General features: G+C 40.8%; 1 long non-coding RNA gene across 2 annotated transcripts; it reads left to right on the top strand.

The window, feature by feature from the left end:
• Positions 1-1,519: 1,519 nt before the first annotated feature.
• LOC140581297 (uncharacterized) lies at positions 1,520-17,316 on the top strand. Of its 2 annotated transcripts, none has more exons than XR_011984354.1 (3): positions 1,520-5,312; positions 11,731-11,804; positions 15,847-17,316. It is a non-coding gene; the product is annotated as an uncharacterized lncRNA (long non-coding RNA). The 2 variants fall into 2 exon arrangements; XR_011984355.1 differs by lacking the exon at positions 1,520-5,312 and adding an exon at positions 8,859-8,892.
• Positions 17,317-18,935: the final 1,619 nt, after the last annotated feature.

Genomic DNA, 18,935 nt, shown 5'->3' with positions numbered 1-18,935 from the left:
GCATTTCAGTTCCGGATGTGGCCCAGAGTCTGCATCCTGCTGTCAGTGGTACAGTATAAACACACACAAGAATGAACCTGGAGAGGCTGATCTTTTTATGTGCAAAGTGGGTTATTCTCTTTGGTCAAATGGATGTTCAAGGATGGAGGATGGTGTGGCCAGACCATGGTGAAGTCTAGGGTTGGATGCAGGTGGGGGGGGGGGGGGGTCACTGGCTTTCATAATTGGCTTAATCTTTCTGTTCTGGAGCTAGCTGCCCAATCAGAGACTCCCAGCCATGATTGATTAGGGGCGGGACCCTGATCTAGCTGTTCACCACCCACATGCTGTAACTAGCTCAGGGCTCCCTGTTGGGCAGTGACATCATGATAATATGAATTTTATATGTGTGTTTTATTGGATTCCAATGATGAGCTATGATGATATGATGACATGAACACAAAAAATTGATATAATATATTTATAGGCAAAAGTTGATCAGGTAAAACTTTCACGATAGCCAGTGTACATTATTTTGAATGCATAACAAATAAGCCTTTGAATCTTATGTGTATTAATGGATAAATTCTTAAATGCTAACATCCATTTGGCAAGTCACATAACATAACTCGCATAACAGCATATGCAATGTCACACAATCTGTATTATCGCCAAATGTCCTTATAAACTGCGACAGTTATTCATGTGAAACAGTATGGCAACAGTTACCATGCTAGATTATGCTTTATTTTAATGGCCTCTCATAAAGTACATGGTACACATGGATTTATCGTCTGCTGCTTTAAAAACCTTCACACTTAATGTATAACAGCCTTATGAACAGAAGGTGAACGATGCAGCTCAAACATACTGATAGTCAGCAGTTTTTCCTCTATAATCTTGTTATAAAATTAAGAAATAGCTACCATGCTTAGATGCAACTCAATTTATGTAGCCATATCCAGTACAAAAAACAATAGCATTTCCGAACACCTTGAAGTGCTTGATGAAGTATGATTTCTAAGCTATTTACACATTGAATTAATTCACACTCTTACGTTATGTAGACTGAGCTTTTGAGCTGAGTTGATTAATCTGAAAGAATCAGAAGTTGCCATTGCTCTTAAATTCCTCTTTAAACCCCACATATTTGAAACACAACTCTTTTCTGTCAGTGTGCCTCCACTTGTTTCTAAAACATGCCGAGTATCTAATAAAAAAAAATGAATCGGCGGAGAATCATCTCAAAACGCCCTTTTTTGCTGCGAGGCAGATGAGGCATCACCTGACGAAGCAGAATTGACCCAACCGCTGAGATGCTGGGCGAGTTCTGGCAGCGACGGGGAGAAATGGGAGGACGGTTTGAGGAATGGGGTGGGGAGGTGAGATATTAAGGTTTGGCGGTGGAGAACGTGAGAATCTCCTTCTCTCACCACACATCGCTCATTCTCTCCATGTCATTGCCATGTTTCATCGTTTATAGGCATCATTCGGTTTCATCTTTCAATGCGTCAGCTCCTGATCTGGGGCCTGAAGACACACGCTGGGATGAGCTCACAGGCAAACAAAGACAGTCGAAAATGCCGAGAACATAAAGACGGTCCTGAAGTCAGCCAAGCAGGTCTTTATGAGACCAAAGCAAAAAACCACACAAGTCTAAATTATACCTTGTAGACTTAATTTAATATTCCAACCTCTCGTTACATTTCATCGAGCCCCCAGCAAAGAAATTTTGAACAAACGCACTTCAGAAGCTGGTGGCTGCTGATTATATTTCATTGGCACGGAGACTGTGAGAAGCTTGACAGAGTAGTCTGTGTGAATCAATATGCCAGCCCACTGCAGGACTCTGAAGACTAATGCAGTGGGGCTCACTGCTGGGAGGGTAGGTAGAGCAGCGCATACGGAGCAACACATGGCGCGTCTGGGCTGGGCAGGACAGGCCGGCCTCATTACTTCTCAGGTTCGCCCCCTGTTGTCTTTCGATTACTTGTCTATGCATCTCTGCTCATAGATTTCTATTGGTGTTTCTCTGTCTCTATGGGAGAAGGGCTGTTTGTGAGTTTCTCTGAGTTCTAACGGCAGTATTTTACAGTATTTCTGTGCCTGGCAACAACATGAAGACACTGTGCCGTGTTGAAAAATGACACCTTTAACTGTAATTCATGCTCACAATCAGTCGACGGGAGAGTCAGAGCGGCTCTGCCCCGATCCTGTCATAACTGTGATAAGTTGAAATGTGTCTCGCAGTCACAGTGCTCTCATGTTGAGTGGCTGTGACCGAATGCTAGCAGGGTCCAGGCCGATAGATGCATGGCTTTTATTGAACCCTTGGTGGAAAAAGGTAGGGGAAGCATCTTTAAAGCAGCAACCCCAGGAGTGTTTCTTCTTTGTTCGTTTGTTTTTAGTTTTTCAAAATTCACTGTACATTTTCCAAGTTCCACACAATTTACCTATACTTCATCAATGTCAACACGACAATGGAGTAAAAGCCACAAGCCTACAAAGAAGATTAGAAGGATTAAAAGAAATTAGGGGACTATATTTTGTGATAGCCTTTCTGAATAAATGCATGAATAACAAGACATCATAGCCGTAGTTATTGTTATGCTGCGTAATTAAGAGAATATGGTAATTATATTGCACACCGGAAGAGCGAGTGATGTCCTTCGCTGTTCCACTTTGGATGCCTCCCCTCCCCCACGCACCTCCCCTGAAAATAATCTGAGACCCATTCCTCAAATCTTCCTCTCATTTTTCCCCATCGCTGCCAGAACTCACCCAGCATCTCAGCGGTTGGGTCAATATATGCATGTATTTGTGCATTTGTTTGCAGTGTGTTTATGTATTTGCACTACGCGTTCTGTCTTTGCACCCTGCCTGCTTGCCATTAAATTAATGTTTGTCTGTGCACTATGTTCTTGCTGCTATATGCACCAGAATTTCTCCCTGGGATAAATGAAGTACATCTTAATGTTAATCTTAAAAGAAGGAACCAACTGGAATTTGTGTATATGCATGTATTATATATAGTTTAATAACTGAATTACTGAATCATTTTGTTTCTGCAGTATATTGCATCCTTGCAGTTTTACCAGAAGACCAACAAAAGCTAATGGTTGTGGAGCTATCAGGGCTCATTGTTTTATGAGGCTGTAGAGCTGGAGGGCAGAGATGATCAAATTAAGGATCAACCAGTATATAGAAAGCCCTATTCTAGCCCAGTTAGTCCTAAATGGGGCCTTTAATGAGGGGATCAAAGGGACTTTGTGTCTTCCTCGCAGGGTTTAACAAATGAAAATGTCACTATTAGCAATGCTGGCCAATTTCATAGGTCAGAGCCCAGCTGTTTTTAAATAAATGCAGTGGGTGATACAGCCATTTCAATTTCCTCTGCTAAAGTTCCTCAAGTTGAAGATTTAGTCATGAAAGCAATGTAATTCTGCATGTCATAATAGGAGGCCCCATTATATTCCAAAAAAGAGACTGATGAAACTCATATTTGCGTTGAGTCTACAGCATTTGCAAAATATTCTTCCTCACTTTTTCCACATTATTTAAGTGATGTGTAATATAGGGTTTTAGCATTTTGTAGAGTGAAAAAGACAGAATGCGAGTTTTAATGGAATATTTCAATATGTGAAAAAAGAGATCAGCTAATAACTATTTAATGTAATAATAAATTTAATAAGGGTTTATTTGAAATAGCAGAAATTATATAAATTAATTAACTATACTGTTTAAATTATTTACGATATTCACTCATCCATACAACTTTTTGCAATTCATCTTTGTCAGTCATGCCATATTCCTATTTGGCCAGCAGGGGTCTCTGTTGGACATTCCATTTCCTCCCCTCTTCTTCCAGATCACTCACACCTGTCCCTCGTCTGATCCTTGTTACGCTTGTATATAGTTACCAGCCTGAGTGTTGTTCCCTAGTTTGTTTATTTTTCTTGCTGTGATGTTAGTGTTGGTGCTCTGCATTGGTTTCTGCTCATAAATAGTTATTCCCAGTGTTTTCTTTTACTGTTTACCCAACCCTCCCCTATGCTTCAGGAAGCCCTGGCCTCTCCAGACTTATCCTCCCACCCTCCTATTCTGACCCCTCGCAGTCCTTTTATTTGCTACCCATCGTATGTCCTTTCTGTTCTACGATAAAGTTTACCCTACGCTGCATCTGGATTGACACTCCTTCCCGGTCTTCAGTCATGACACCACTTACCCAATACAGGCTCACAGCATATGCTATACTATAAGCAATTTAAGGACAATTCACCGAAGTGCACATAGTACAACCATGCAGACTCTACACCATGTCACAGGCCAACCCTGGTGGTGAAAGGCAACAATGCAAACTACTGAGTCACCATATTCAGTCATAAAACAGAAAGATATGAGTTACTATTAATTAAATGCAGTAAAAAAATGCAGAGGACTGAAATGGCTGCGCCAGAGGTTAAACCCAGGTTTAACAATCACTGACAACAGGTTAAATTTAAATATTATAAATGTATAAGAATACACTTAAAATATTTTCCATATTCAGCATGAGGCAGCAAGATGGTGAGATATCATAAGCACAGAGAAAGCAGACAGCAGGTTTAAATTTATGTCTCTAGAGAGTAAAAAGGTAACAATAAAATGTGCCAATTTCATTTTTTTGAAGCTAAATGGGTCAGAAAATACTAAATTAGATTAAAATATAAATCTGGGGTCAGTGCATATTTTATAGCTAAAATACCTTGAATTGGTCATAGAAATAGACCAGCTGGAAAAAGATACCTCTACACACTCATGTTACCAAAATAAATATAAAACCAGCTGATAGCTGAGCTGTACCCACTGACGCTAAGTTTGGTTGGATGATACAAAGCCTGACAGTAAACTGACAAGATGGGGTTCTTAGGATGAAGAAATTCTGCTCTGGACATTATGCTTTTTTTCTGTAAACCTGTCCCTCCAAACCCACAATGTTAGTTCCATAATCTTTAAGTGGTTTTCTTTAAAGGTTCTCTCTCTCCAGGAACTCACAAATATAGGTTCTTACTCCAAACAACCTATAAAGTGTAAAACCAGGCAAACAAAGAAGAGGCAGACCCTGGGATGCGGGAGAACGGGACTTTAATTAGGGAATCAGGTGCACCAGAAGCCAAGGGGAGAATCCAAAAGAGTGGTCGTGATGGATTCCAGGGGTCGGAGAGGTCAGTCCTACGAAGAATGACGAGACGGGGCAACGACGAGATGTGAGGAACGAGGAGGACGGGTCCGGAGAGCAGGGCGAGGAGGGCAGGCAGGGCAGGCGAGTCAGGCACAAGACAAAAGAACGCTCAGTAAGGCTGATATACATGGCAACAATACTTCGCAACGTGTGACGTCACTTCCGCTTTAAGTAGGGGAGCGATTAGTCGGGAATTGGTTGCATCTGCCCTGCCCAATTCCCGTGACATAAAGTATATCCTGTGTCAATTAAGTATTATATTTTACAGTCTGCCTGGGATTTGACTATGTGTTTGTTGCGGGTTGTGTTTTTTGTGCAAACACTACAATAAACTGTTGCTATGGTTATATGGTGGTTGTAGTCGATAAAGCAATAGGTAGCTGTGTACTTTTCTTTACAGATAAATCACCTATAGAAAACCATAAAAGCCTGGAGCAGAATGCTGGCAAATGGGCAGTTCCAAGCGCCCTGGGCTTTATGAATGTAGAGAACAGATTGTGAAGCTGCTTGGTATGAAAAGATACTGTAAATGAAAAGACTTCAAGTAGGGACATCTAGAGCCCCCCTGAGTCCCTGCATGTGAATCTTTCCTTTTTACCCTTCTCCTACCTTTGGGAAATAGCCATTTTTTACTGTGCAAAGATACAACAGGGATGTTTTAAACTCACTGTGAGAAAGTTGTGCATTCTGATGAATTGGAAAAAAGACAAGGCATCATTCTTGCAATAATAATAATATCCATTTTTAGGAATAAACCATGTTTTGATATTCCACTAATCATATTTTAATAATATTTCAGCAATACTCCATACAATTACAAAGGTGAACATTTGTTTACCAGGCAGCCTTCTGACGTCGCCACCTGCCTCAGTTATTTGCCGGCACATTCCGTCAGCACCCATTTAGCTAGCAAAGCAGACTGCGACTCCTGGATCAGTCCCTTTCAATAAAATCTCCCTTTATTTCAGATAAACCCATTTCGTGTTGTCATGTGCAGGTATTCAGGAATAAGGTTTCAGCACCTCATTCCTGCTCCATGAGAGCACTTTACTTTAGAGCACTTTATGCACCTTTTATGCATGCATTACCTACATAATTCTGGACACACAGTTTCTTTAATCAAATGCACTGGTGAAATCTGACCTTACTGTTTCTTTTCTCATTTAGTCTCTATTATTGGCACTTATTGGCATGTGATGTTGACGCTGCTTTTTTCTTTTGTGCGATTGGCCTGAGGTACCAGAAAACCCAAAGCCATTCTCAGCGACGCTGTGCTGGATTTACCTAATTAAACGCCATTGTACTTCTGTGGCCTATCTCCTTTGCAGTGTTCTATCATTCCATAGCATAAATCTTGATAACACTTTAACTTTAGAGATATTTCACGATTACTTCAATGTATTTTTAACCCCCCCTCCCCAAATAATTTTAAAGCCTCCTCCAGGAGACATCTACATTGGCATTATTCCCAAAAGTTGCTTGTAGTTCTTACATGCTAACTTCCCTATCTGACCACCGCCCTTCTTATTCTATGGAAGAATTCCATCTCTGCTGCGTCCATCATCTACACCAGCCCTGAAATTTGCTCAAATATTTGGTTCGAGACTTTATCATCTTTACTGGTGTCATTTTATCTGCTGGATTCCATAGCTTCTGCAAAGGTAATTGGTTTTATTTTTTCCAGCCCCCTGAGACTGCTGTGTCAAATGTATCCCAGAATTGTCTCTGTCCGGCTTTGAGGACACAAATGGGTGCTGCAAACTCCTAATCCACTGAGATAATATCACCATTCTATATATTACTGCTGAAAGACAAGTCAGATTCCCATCCAAATCTGAATGTACTTTGCTGACTGATGTACTTGGGTGTCTGTTTCTGAGCAGCTCTTTCACCAAGCCAGACATCACCTTGGGTACACAGTGAACCAGCTGACTCCTTTTATAACTCCATCAAAATTCAACACTAACTCCTGATTTAAAGACTAGACTCTGACTCTGGTAGTCCCAGACACTCAAGCTTACAGTTGACTATACCTATACTCAACCACCATAGAGACCATGGCAAAAACCATCACAAATGGGAGTTAATAACCTGTATCAGTCTTTCCCAATCCAGTCCATGGGGACTTGCAGACAGTCCATGTTTTTGCTGAAGCTGGGAAGGAGCAAAAATGTGGACCATCTGGCAGTGAGCTGGGAGGGAGCAAAAACGTGGACCGACTCTGGATCCCTGAGGATTGGGTTGGGAAATACTGACCTAAATCAACATAGGAAAATGTTCAAACATACTGCAGGCTAAAATAGACTGAATATTTCCAAACTACAGATCTAAGCTCTCAGAGCCCCCAGTAACTTCATATGCCTGTCAGTCTATTTCATTGGTCCGTGCATTCAAATATGCATCACTTAACATCTGTTTCCCTCCTGCACATATTCGACAGATATCTCTTCAAACTCAACTCTCTCAGCCATTATGAGTTTCATAATTCTTATGTAATACATTTCATATAAATATCACATGTCAAAATTTACATAAACACTACTCGCCAACGTATATCACTATACTACCAGCCTGCATTATTACCCTAAACTTCAATCGCCTGCTGTTCTGCTATTGCTCTGGACATGATTCAGCCACATACAACATACTAACCTACCTACAAAGTTACATTCTATGTTTCTACTGCACACTGCCATGATCAAACAATGTCATCAATACATGGGGAGTATTGCTTCAGAAACGTTCAGCCAGTGTCAATTAGAAGTGTGATAACTTTATTATAGACACAGCTAAAGAAACACATTTACCAAATAGTTCCCACAATAATACTTACCTTTAACAGAATTGATCTTTTTAGATTTTACAATTAAAAAACAATCACAGCACATGCATTTTAGTTAGTCTCTTCTTATTTGTGCCTTTTAATCTATGTTCAAAGACTCATACCATATAAATAAATGTCACATTTAGATTATCCATGATAATGGCCAAAATTGTTAGTATTTGTAAATGAAAAATATATTAAGGAAAATGTGGTAAAATTGGCGAGTGGATGGAAGCTTCTACGCAATCATACATTCACATAAATTGAATCAAACTATTATATTTGTTCTGTTTCTTTCATTGTAATAAATGGGTTCCCTGAATATGCTGAATTGCTGTATGGGTATAGGACTTCACGGGCATGCAACAGGAACAGGAACTGAAGCAGCCCGACAGTCTTACTGTAGTCGCTGAGCCACCAAAGACAAACAGAGAGAGAAATAAGGGTGTATTATATACAAGCATAAGAAAAGGATCCTTTGGTCATAGACCAAAAACAACAAATTTCTTCAATTTTCTACATTGTCACATGATCTGTTATGGATATGTATTTAAATATGAGCTATATTATTACAACCCATGACCCTGAAGAGAGTGTATGACATATTGCTGCATATTAAATAAACCTTTATCACAACTATGAAGACAGAAGAAGCCCAAAGCCGTAAACAGCTGAATAATGGAGGCTTATGTAGGTTATATCCACAGTTTAAAAACTTTAGTTTTGCTTACTAAAACTGATCTAGCTATTATTCAATGTATAAATAAGGAATATACATGTGGTCCCTTGACTGGGAGCCTACTTACTGTTCTTATGCCTCTTTTTGATCTCTAGCAGGACAGAAGAGATTCAAGCCACATATTAGTAAGTGAGTATTCCCCTCAAATGGATATATCATCAATACAGGTATAAGCTAAGGAAAACAGACAGAATGCCCTCTATCACCACAAGCATGCTGGCAAGGTCAATTCCAAGGACTCACACACCAAAACTGTCTCCAGCTGTGTGCCTGTTGGGTAGCAATGCGGTTCGTTTAGACAGAAGTACACAGGCAGTAGGAGAATGAACACGCAAAACCATATACACTGAGCAGAGTGGAATCTCAACCAGTAGGGACACAAAATCCAATTGCATTTCTGTTAGCTCCCAGTTATGCTGGAAATATCAGGCCACAGCAACCAGTACCTCCTTACAGCTAAGGCTTCTGTTCTCCTCCAGCTCCAAGTGCGTTAGCCGATGGGAGAAAGGCTCAGTGTTTCTGTAGATTACATAAAATATGCCACAGCTGTGCTCACTAAAAACCCTTGAGCAAGTTCCCCAAAAACAAAAGTAGAAACAGTAACACTGCAAAATAACAACTAAATAAAATAAGTTTCAAAATAACAAATTTATAACAATACTTAGTGAAAATGCGGCTGGCATCCACACTTTAAATTAGACTACATATTTATGAATAACCAAACCGGTCTTTCACCTCCAGGCAAAGAATACCTCACATTTAGAAAATCCTTTGCCCACCTCTAAGTCTGGATACCAGCACACCCCGGTCTTTCTGCCAGTTTCAAACTGAGAGCCTTTTTCCTTAAGCACGGCTCACATGCATACATGTAATTAAACTTATAATTAAAGTGCTCTCTCTGCCTTCTAGGCTGAATTTTACCTTGCTATTTATAAAGCCATACCACACAGACACCGATTTCATCTTATTAATTTAAAACTATACAGAGTATTTATACACAGTAAGAGTCTTACATAGTGAAGAGTTTGCATTGATAAAGATTGAAGTAAACAAGATATTTGAATATGCTAAAATTGCTATAAACTGCTTAATAACCCAATTAGAACTCAGAGTTGCAGAGCTCTGCTCTTCTGGATTAGGGGAACCTGTGTTTGTAATTCTGTCTGAGTGACCTTGAAGGCGAAAAGCATTACAGCCATTTTGCTTTATACGTTGTATGAAGTGTTCTTTAACAAAATCCTAATCATAACAACACAGATGACATTATGTACTTGCAATTACATTTATGCCCCCGTTTAGAAGATTCCATTAATCTAATGTTTGCGAGTCTGAATAACCCATATATGAAACACTGAATTGGTGCTGTGTTTATTAATCTGGATACATATGGGGTATAACTGAGTATGTTCATTAGATTAGTACAGTATGTTTTGTAGGAAGGCAAAGAGTTTTTTTTTTGACATATTAGTCATCAACTATCCTTTCCCTTAATCAAAGCAGCAGTGGTAAACATCTCCTGCCCCTCTGGCCGGGCAAACACACTACGCTTAATGAATATACTCTGGCAAACTGATGACACTTGTGACAATCCATTAATTTCAGACCAAGGAAATCTGCCATTGTCCTCTGATGCCAAGAAAATCGTTAATCACCAGGAACAAAACAGTGGTGTTTGCTGTAAAGAGATTGTTTCATTGTTCTTGCCATTTTTTTCTGATTTTGGAATGAGTCTCTGACTTAGATGTCATCATTTTTCATCATTTAATTTGTTCTGAAATAAAGGGACATGCATACTAATAGGCAATATACAGAATCAGTTCAGGAAGGAAAGTTGCCAGAAGACACTGTTTTTGATTGTTATTAATAATTTAAAAGTAAAAGAGCAGTGTTTGTGAGCCGATTAAAGTGACCAGCTGGTGAAGCTGGCATTCAGCTCTGACTGTGTCGTGTCCACTGCCCGTCATTTACACTGCATAAATTAATATTCCTTGGCCTTCCCTGTCACCAGATTGGAGCCACACTGAGCATTTACAAGGTATCCCAGAATGATGCCTGCGTGTTTTCCTGCGTCTGCCCCTTTCAGCAGATTGACATAGTTTCTCTTTTTCTGTCACCAAGCCACATGATGCTTTGTTGTGCTGCAAGCTTCTCTATATTTCACAGGAATAGTTTCATACACAGAGCCACTGATGTGGCTGCTGTACAAGATTGGGCAAGTTGGACCAGCTCTCCACAGCTGACCTGGCACAAAGGAAAGCGAAAGTAACTGATACAACTGCATATATATATATATATTATTTTCCCCAAAACGTTTTGGTGTGACACTCATTTCATATCAGTCTTTCACTTCAAGGTTGTCAGAAACATTATAAAGAAAATCATTTGAGCAATAAACAGGATTATTCAATATCAGGGTGTACTGCATTTATTATAACGTAGTGCTAAAAAACTCTTGTAAGTGTATTTTCTAGGTCATAAACCTTCTAAAATAAATGTGATGTTAGGGCAGCGTGATAAACTAACAATACAACTAATATCATCTTCTGCAATCAGCATATTCCAACATGGTTTGGAATATGTGGTTTCATGGTTCATGGTTTTGTTTATTTAAGCCATTCTACTGTACTGTCATCCTCACCAAAAACAGTGGCTTCAAGACTGATGGGTGAACACGAGAAATTCATAGGAAATCAGAACAATTGATATTTGCCAATGCGATGCAATTTAACATTCAATACGCACTGAGCTGCATGCCAAGCAAAGGTCTATTTTTTAGGTCGAATTTAACAGCGCCACCTGGTGGCTAGTTGAAATACAGCAAATGCAAGGTAGGAAGGGTAACATCAGCATGTACAGCTGTACAGAGCATGTTTCTTATAATTCAGAAAAAAAGTGAGATAAGAAAATGATAGCATAGAATAATTTGGGCATCCATCCAAGTATCCATCCATGTTTCCATTGTTACAGGGAGCCTGGAGTTTATCCCCGGAGCCACAGGGCATGAGAGAGCAGCTCCTCAGATGTACAGTGAATGTATCAATGTAAGTTAAAACTTTCACCATGCAAGCCCTAACAAATGTATTAGATATTTTTTTGAATATTTATTGGAATTGTTTAAAATTGTTTTTTTTCATAGTGTGAATTTGTGTGACATATATTGCATCTTTTCTTAAGGATTGTACTTCTAGACATCATTGACTTTAGTAACATATAAATAGATTTAAAGAGGTTTGTAAGCAAAAGCTAGACATTTATCGCCATACATCACGAGATGCTGCATGATAAATTTGATTGGAAGCAGGTTGGTCTCTGGGGGTTTTTCTGCTTATCTGTCTGACAAACAGACGCCTGGAGGCACTTTGGTGTGATGAGTGATTTTTTTGTACTGAAGCACAAGCTGTCAGAGAGGTAGTGTCAGAAGACACTGGACTGTGAGGAAGAGCGCTGTGTGTGACATTAGCGAAACCTATGTCAGGGGAAGACACTGGACTGTGAGGAAGAGCGCTGTGTGTGACATTAGCGAAACCTGTGTCGGGGGAAGACACTGGACTGTGAGGAAGAGCGCTGTGTGTGACATTAGCGAAACCTGTGTCGGGGGAAGACACTGGACTGTGAGGAAGAGCGCTGTGTGTGACATTAGCGAAACCTGTGTCGGGGGAAGACACTGGACTGTGAGGAAGAGCGCTGTGTGTGACATTAGCGAAACCTGTGTCGGGGGAAGACACTGGACTGTGAGGAAGAGCGCTGTGTGTGACATTAGCGAAACCTGTTCACTTTTGTTGTTATGTAAGGTTTTTCAGATTCATTGCCACCATTAGAACTTCAAGTAAGTGATTCATAGAGTAATGTTCAAATGTTTGAGGATTGTATCACTTCAATATTTAGTTATGATTAATAATTTTTCATCAGCCTGAATGATTTTTTACTGTAAATTGGCATGATGATTTATAAGCTTAACCAAAACTATCATTATTACCCCCATCGTTACTGCTGCTGCTGTTATAGATATCAATGTAGGATGGTGTTGGTGCTTCACACCTTGATGGTTGACTGTTGAAATCCTATCCCAGCTCTCTGCGTGAGTTTTCATGTTCTCCCTGTGCATGTGTGTGGATTTCCTCCGGATAATCCGCTGCCCATCCCCCCCGCCCCATCCAAAAACATGCAATTGGACGAAGCAGCATCTCCCAATGTACCCCAGCGTGTGATTATCTGTATGCGTGGTTTCCTGTGCCGGATGTGTCCTGCCTCGTGCCTTGTGGCTCATGGTGACCCTGCCGGATAATTTTGTGGCATTAGAGCTTGCAGCTTCCTCGCATTAACTCCACACGTCTAAGCAAGGATGGTAGCATATCCTGCGATGATGCAAGAATCTGAGCAAGGCTCTGTCTCCTCTGTCAGGATCTACTTCAGATAATGGGGCCAATATCCCATACGACAATCGCAAGAATAATATCTGAACATAAAAAATCCCAAGAGAGCCTCTGAATATCGAACCAGCACTATCGGTTCGATAGCTACTAAGGCAGAATATGTGTCACCATAAGGGAATCCTGTGGAGTTGTTCAGACGGGATCTGCTTCACTGAATGGTGTTGTAACATCCATCAACAATCCATTATGCAGACCGAATTGGCCATAACATAAGGGGTTCTGGCCAGCTGGCAAAGTCCTGCTTGAAAGACTAGCCCGTAGAAACCCATTAAAACCAGAAGCGACATATTCTTTCCCAGAGTCAACACGCAACCCATCACATCCTGCTACCCCTAGAGCACACTTATTGTTGTTTCTTGCAAAATATTAGTGTCCATTTTGCCCATATTTTTGCACTATTTCCACTGTTTAATTGCATTGTGGTACTTCTTAAAATGTGTAGGATGTATGCATAAAATATAACAACTATGCCCATTCTCTTTTCATAACCTCGTATGTATACCATGTATAAGTAAGCATAAGTAAAAACTGTCATAATTACTCAGGAATATTTATGAATGTGTGAGGTGTAACTGTGCCTCTACCTCATAAACACCACCCCACTATCTTGGGTTTAGTGAGAAGATGAATTGCGATACAGCATAATATCAAGTGATCTCGGTTTAAGAACATGATTTTTGTCAAGTAAAACTAATAACAAATTAAATAACAAAACCAAAGCCATAACACAGTATTATTCACACAAAGTTTTGAAGGCCTGGATCCTGCAGTTAAATAACTGATGCATGTTCAGACCAGTCTTAGTGACTGACACAACAAAAACTTGCCTGCCAACTTACCCATGTTCCTTTCCTACAGTAAGGAGACAAAAAAGGTACATGAATCTTCTAAATGTTTCTTTGCTTTATAGATTCCTAGCCACCTGACAGCAAAGCAATATCCCAACCTGAGATATTCTTCACTGACACTGGGTTTGTTAGAGTTTATATATAAAAAAAAAAAACTAATATGAGCATTAATTTAGCAAATTCTTGTTATTGTTTCAGTAGATGGGCGTCCAGCATCACAGGCTGCTCTCGAAGCCACATGTTCCCTCTTCTCATGACCTCTGGTGGCTTAATTAAGTCATTCTGTTACTGTCTGCTCACCTATTCATTGGACCAAATGTGCTCCTGTAATAAAATACTTTTATTACTGAGTGCACATTGTTGTGGTGGTCAAATAAGCCTCTGTCCTCCATAGTATAAATTGTCAATTATGATAAAAACACATTTCCCATTTTCCGGCAGTGTTCAGGGGGCTAATGAAGTACATTTCCGTATTCCGCAGTGGATCTTGTGGCAATGGTTGGTTTCCTACTGGAGGCACAAAGACAAAATGGTAGCAAAATGCAGTATAACGCTGCTGTTGTCAGTCCAGGGTTTGTGGTGGCATGTCCACATTTGCCAGGCTAAGGTGAGCGTCTACCCAGGTACACCCCCTCCCCCAGGACATGTATTCTCATCCTTCTGCTTTGGTAGTCTTGGCTTGCATTTCACCCAATTATTGTATAACGTCTGCAGGTGAGTTTCGTTCCACTATCTTTTAAGGAGAAACTGGCAGCCTATTTGGCAGCTACAGTATGTGAGCTGCCTGATCACCATGACTTCTGCAGCATCACCTCAGCACCCCCTCCCTGACATTTAATAACAGCGGGTCTTTCTGCCAACACACTTGGTGCTATCAAATTCCCCAATGAGAATTAGGGTCCCAACTCAGGTCAAAACCTTCCCCTCCTTCTAAATTAACCCCATATTATGTGCGACACCAAAAGCATATCTCACATCTCTGTAAAAGTTGGCTCATTTCCTGGTAGCTATTTCACAAACCTTAGTAAGTACAGTCACACTGTAACTTGTACAAGCAAACAACAGACTAGGGAGTATAGGAGAGTACAGTAATACTGGGCAGGAAACAGGAAACACCCAACCGTCATGATGCTGCATCAGCAGTGTTGGAGGAAGTACTCAAACAATTTCCTTAAAGTAAAAGTGGAAATAAACAGGCAAAAATGTAGTCCAGTAAAAGTGGGAGTATCCCATTGGTGGTTCAAATTAAGTAAAAGTAGGTTAGTACTTGTTTTGCAAATATACTTAAAGTATTAAAGTAAAATATTTGAACTTGTAGTCCATGATGCAACTGTATGAAACATGGCATTACGTTTGTATGTATGTATGTATACTTTGTTAAATACAAAAGTTCAGGCATGATACTGTTGTATTTTCCAATGTAAACATTTCTAACATGAAATGTTACTTTAATACTTAAGAAGTAACATATGTCATTGTGTTAACTGAAATTAGTATACATAATTAACCAGCAACAATGATTAATGCATATCGAAGCTGAGCAAATCCTTTCAGCCAGACAGTTCTACAGTAGTACTGTCATTGATAAATGTGTGTAATTTTTTAAAAAACATTTATTCATCAAATTTACAGAAAACGTGCTATATCGTGATATTTCATTACCGGGATATGAGATTTTGGTCATATCGCAAAGCCTTATATGTGTGCGTGTTAAATACATTAAATTAAACTTACCAGTTAATGGCCACAGGATGCAGATCCATCCATCCATTCATCCCTTTTCTGTAACTTGTCCTTTTCAGGCTCATGGGGAGTCCAAAGTCTGTCCTGGAGGCTACGGGCGCAAGGCAGGGAACAACCTATGATGGGGGGCCAGCCCAACGCAAGGCACAATCACATACCATTCACTCGCACATACACCAGGATCCAGGTTTTAACACTTCTGTCATGACATTATCACCACGCTATTCACAATTCACCAATAAGTGCTCACAAACATCTGAGGATCAGCTCTCGCTGTTTCCAGAGCCACTTTTCATAGTGAATCTAAGGGCGTTGTATGTAGTACAAACTGTATGGCAATCAATCAGTCTGCAACAGGAAAAACACACAATGCTGGTTTCATCTTGCTTTTATAAAGGTTTCTAAGAGCTGACAGGATTCGACACCTCTGACACATACTCCCACCTTAGAGTCTCTGGCCTTTTTTTGATGAGAAAAGCTCCGAAATCTCTGTATTATCAGTACCATAGCTACCGTTCCCTGACGTCATCCAAAAAAAAAAAAAAAAAACGGAAATGTGATGGTAAAATGTAATGTAAAGCTAAGTGGAAATGTTGTAGAGCAGTAAGCAAACGTATTTGCTGTAAGATGTAGTCGAGTAAAAGTCAAAAGTCCACGGCCAAATCTTCTTAAGTGAAGTACAGATATATGAAGAATATTCTTACTGTAAGTACAGAAATGACTTTTCACCACTGTGCATCAGGTCGTGGAGTACCTAGGAAATGTAGTATAAATCCTTCATTGGGCTGCACAGGCTCACTGAAATCACTGAAGTGTCAATCTCATCCAGTTATCAATGTCAACTACAGTGTTCATTGCCTCTGTCTGTCTTTAAACAGGAAAGTTGGGCAGCCAGAGGTTATACAGGACATACGCGTAAGGCATAGTTATCCCACCTCTGTAATACATACATTAACTTTGAGACATTTCAACATATCCAATCCAGCAAGCTTAGATTATTACCACATAAATAGTTGAATTATGTCCTCAGATTTCACTAAGACTCATTTTCTTACTTTAAGTTCCTTTCTCTCAGCCTTATGTCACCTTTCACATTTGTCCCTCCCACTGCATCTCCCGCTGTAGCATCATAATGACGAGGCCATCAGATGCCTTTCCAGACAAGAATAAAAATATACCCATGGGTGACCACTGTCGATTTAACAGTGGTGTTTTTATTTGATTCTCTGCACCTATACTGGAACCCATGCTTCCCATAACACATTACCAGTATTAATTAACTGTGCTTTCTTTTACATCCTGCACAGACCAACTTATCTTGTCTACAGTCAGATGATAAGTTGCAGCACATACCTGTACAAACTTTTACTTTCTTTTTGTTGCATGAATCAAAATAAATGAATCCTTTCGTATTTTTATGCCAAATTCAAATATCTTTCAGGAATTTCCATATCATGCAAGGATTTTGTGTGACACACAAACTTTACATTATACATAAATTTACAGTATATGTGGTGGAAGTGACTCATCTAAAATTTTCTGCTGTACTTGGCCTCAGAGACGTCTTTGTATGGTCCAGCAAAAGTCAGCCAGCAAACTGATCCCACTTGTCTTGATGTTGTTTTTCCATATCAGGGAGAGCAGGATTCTGTCTCAATATGGCTAAATGTGTCACTGCCTAAACTTACCCATACAATGAGACTTACAGTATTCAGTGCTCTTATGTAAAGTCTTGAAAATATTCAAAAGTACACCATGGACAGGATGCCAGTACATCACAGAGCGTAGGGATGGGGTACACCCTGGGCAGGATGCCAGTCCATCACAGGGCGTAGGGACGGGGTACACCCTGGACAGGATGCCAGTCCATCACAGGGCGTAGGGATGGGGTACACCCTGGGCAGGATGCCAGTCCATCACGGGACACAGGGCTGGGGTACACCCTGGGCAGGATGCCAGTCCATCACAGGGCGTAGGGATGGGGTACACCCTGGGCAGGATGCCAGTCTATCACAGGGCGTAGGGATGGGGTACACCCTGGGCAGGATGCCAGTCCATCACAGAGCGTAGGGATGGGGTACACCCTGGGCAGGATGCCAGTCCATCACGGGACACAGGGCTGGGGTACACCCTGGGCAGGATGCCAGTCCATCACAGGGCGTAGGGATGGGGTACACCCTGGACAGGATGCCAGTCTATCACAGGGCGTAGGGATGGGGTACACCCTGGACAGGATGCCAGTCCATCACAGGGCGTAGGGATGGGGTACACCCTGGACAGGATGCCAGTCCATCACAGGGCGTAGGGATGGGGTACACCCTGGACAGGATGCCAGTCCATCACAGGGCGTAGGGATGGGGTACACCCTGGGCAGGATGCCAGTCCACCTGATTGTACGTACACACACACACTTAAACACCCACTCACTCATACTATGGACAATTTAGAGACACAGATTAGCCCAGTGTATCTCAAACTGGTCGTCAAAGTACGGACCTGCAGATGGTCCATGCTTTTGCTCCTGGGAGATGGAAGAAAGCCAAAATGTGATTTATCTGACAGGGAGCTGGGAGGGGGCAAAAAGCATGAACCATCGGAGGCTCCCTGAGCACCAGTTTGAGAGACACTGGATTAGTCTGTATGTCTGTAGACTGCAGGAGGAATCCAGCATGACACAGGGAGAACATGAAAACTCCCCACCCAAACACTGGATGATCAAACAACGCTGGAGGTTTGAGGCAACAATGCTAGTCACTGAGCCACCATGCCAAGGGTGTGATCATATGTGGCACCAGCAAAACATTTTAAGGGAGATTCTAGTATGAAAAACAGCAATGGCAAAAGATGCATGGGAATGATTAAGCAGGATCAGAACATACAAGAGAACAAGGAAGGTATAACTAAAGATTTGGGAATGTTTAGAGATTCTTAGTGGCAACAATGTTACCGCATGTATCAGTTTAAAAAAAGCATACAGCTCTTATGCTATGCTAATAATAATAATGAAATGTGCTGTTAATAATGGCAGCAGTGGTTCAGCCCAGGGCTTGCCCCCGAGAAGCAGGCAACCGGCCCACACAGGGATATGGAACAGGTTGGCGGAACCCAAGATGAGTAACTTGTTTACCAGTCTATTTATAAACCTATC

Source organism: Paramormyrops kingsleyae, chromosome 2 (genome assembly GCF_048594095.1).
Source record: "Paramormyrops kingsleyae isolate MSU_618 chromosome 2, PKINGS_0.4, whole genome shotgun sequence".
Lineage (NCBI taxonomy): Eukaryota > Metazoa > Chordata > Actinopteri > Osteoglossiformes > Mormyridae > Paramormyrops > Paramormyrops kingsleyae.
Note: the sequence above shows the minus strand (reverse complement) of the source record. Positions and strands in the feature narration are given on the sequence as shown.